Source organism: Piliocolobus tephrosceles, chromosome 14, assembly GCF_002776525.5.
Source record: "Piliocolobus tephrosceles isolate RC106 chromosome 14, ASM277652v3, whole genome shotgun sequence".
NCBI lineage: Eukaryota > Metazoa > Chordata > Mammalia > Primates > Cercopithecidae > Piliocolobus > Piliocolobus tephrosceles.
Window position 1 is genome coordinate 102,693,693 of NC_045447.1, and position 2,845 is coordinate 102,696,537.

Sequence of the window (2,845 nt, forward strand, 5' to 3'; positions counted from 1 at the left end):
CGTATAAATACAGAGAGAGACACACACGTGTATGCACCCTCACACACACACAGAGATGGCAATGCTCAGAGAGCTGGAGCACTCCAGGCTGGCTCCATTTCCCAGCGCCCCTGAGCTAGGGGCTGGGGGCTGTGCCACACGCATACACGCGCCTCTGTGTGTGTGTGTGTCCTGCAAGCTGCAGGGCGAGCCCCTCCTCTGTCAGGAGGCCTTTGCCCCACCCTGCATGCTTGCAGTCTTGCTGCTCCTCCTTGAGAGCAGCTGCCATACTTGTCACCACTTCTGTCTTCTGTTCTTCGCTCGCTCCTAGATTATAGGCTTTTTGAGGACAGATATTTGGTCCCATTCGTCACTGTGCTCCCAGTGCCCGTTCTGGGCCTGGCATGGCAACATTAGATAATGGATTAAATACATAAATCAATGAATGATAGATGGGAGGTACAGAGAAAGGGAGGGAGAGCAGAAAGTACTTAGATGCCCAAACCCTGTGTTCTAGTTTCTTTCTACTGGGGCACTGGAATTTACTCTCTATATGACAGAGTGCGTGGCAGAAAGAACACTGATGAATGTAGCAAGTTTATGTTGAAAATTTCATTAAAAGTAACAAGAATATAAATAGATGTTGCTTGAATAATGAGTGGATCTGATCTTCCACTTTGTGGGTGCTCACAGCATGGCTACTGTCCTGAAAATTGAGGTGAGCATAATATAATACCAGCAGCAATATTTTAAAATTCTAGGTTAACACAGAAAACACCTTGCTTTCTTGACATCTGAATCAAATAAGATTGATAGTGGGAGAAAAAAAACAGCATTTTCATCTTAAATTTTCTTCCAACATAGTAGAAAATGGATGGAAAGTACCAGTAACTGCCGGGCGCAGTGGCTCATGCCTGTAATCCCAGTGCTTTGGGAGGCCGAGGCGGGTGGGTGGATCACCTGAGGTCAGGAGTTCAAGACCAGCCTGACCAACATGGTGAAACCCTGTCTCTACTAAAAATACAAAAATTAGCTGGGTGTGGTGGTGGGCACCTGTAATCCCAGCTACTTGGGAGGCTGAGGCAGGAGAATCTCTTGAACACGGGAGGCGGAGGTTGCAGTGAGCCGAGATTGCGCCACTGCACTCCAACCTGGGCAACAGAGTGAGACTCCATCTCAAAAAAAAAAAAAAAAGAAGAAAAGAAAAGAGAAAATACTAGTAACCAAAGCGGTAATTGGCATAAAACATTCCAGATACATTGTGAGATCCCCAAGGCATCAGAAACGACTGATCAGCAAGGAGTCCGATGGAGGTAAACGGGCAACCACTTCAAATCAGCCTGTCCTGCCTACAGAAAACTGCCTTGTAAGGTTCTGAGACCCTTGCTGCACACACACACACACACACACACACACAGTCTCTTTCTGCACCCTTTTCTCAGGGTCCTCTTGAGCTTCAGGACCACAGAGTTGCTGAGCCTACATTTCTACTGTCTCCAGGTTTTGGAATCCATCCAAAGTGGCTGTCTATTCTCCCAGGGCCCTGGTCCCTCCTGCCTGCTTATATTAAGCAACCAACTGTCAACCATTTTAATTCAGTGAATAAAAATCTCTTGACCCTGGAAGACTGTAAGTTAGATGAAACCTTGTTCTTTCTCTGCATTGTGGCTCTGCTGGGCACATCTGGCCACCTCCGCAGCTCCAGCCCCGGCAAGGAGGGTCATCAAGCTGATACTCATCCAGCTGAGACCAGGTAAGCAGGCAGGTCTGGATGCAGGACTCCCCGGGAGATCTTCTGGGGCTCCTGAATGCCAGGTCCTGGCGCGGAGGTGGTTGTGGCATGCCAGGGTGAGACTGAAAATAGTCTACACATCCTGAATGTTCATGTGTATTTTAATTATGTGAATTTTAAAAATAAAAAGATCAGTTCATGTGAGTAATTTGAAAAAAGATAAATCCTCCCCTCCCCTAGAAAGGTCAGGAAATATCATCATGTCAAAGCAGGCAGCGGTGAATAAAAACTATGTTTCTACCACGTGGGAGGACAGAAACAACCGTCTGCACCTTGCCATGAAACTGGCTTGAATGAAGGAAAAACCTCACAGATGTGTTACTCGAGTGTAACAGAGATCCAAGCCCTCTGGAGAGTGGGGAGCAAGGTCTGAAGGCAGATGCAGAATCCAGTTTGGGGTGAGGGAAGGAGAAATAGGGGAGATTTACCTCTTCAATGTCCAGGAGGTAATATGGAGCAAATCAGACATATCACGGAAGGCTTCCTGCAGGAAGGGCCACTTGGCTGGAACATGTGTGGGATTTCACGTGGTAAGCAAGGAGGCAAACACTTAAGGAGGGAGGACAGCAAAAGCCCTGTGGCAGGAGGCAGCATGACAAGAATGAGCTTTCTGAAGGTGGGGGGGAGACAGCGGAGAGAGTACGGGTGTGACAAGGCAGAGATGGCTGGAGCCAGGACACACAGGGCACGTAGGCGGTGGAAAAGTGTGGACTTCACCCCAGGATCTGGGGAGCTATAGAGGGGCATTTTGAGAAGACCCCTTTGGCTACAGTGTGAGGCATGAATTGGGAGGAGTGAAGTTGTGGATGATGCATGACTATTACAGAAATTAAAAAGAAAATTAAAAACGAGAAGGCCCTAGGTGCAGCCCTGAGTAAAACCAGAGGCATCTGCAAAGTAGAGCAAAGGAGTAGCAGACAGGAGAATCAAGAGATGATCTAGGAAAAAACAACTGCCCCAAAGCAGGATCCATACTGGCAGAGTCGGCTGGGCCGTCACAGTGGAGGAGAAGGGCAGTGGGCGTAGGCACCGAGGACCTAGGCAGCATCAGCAGGAGGTGCTGTGCTTGCAGTA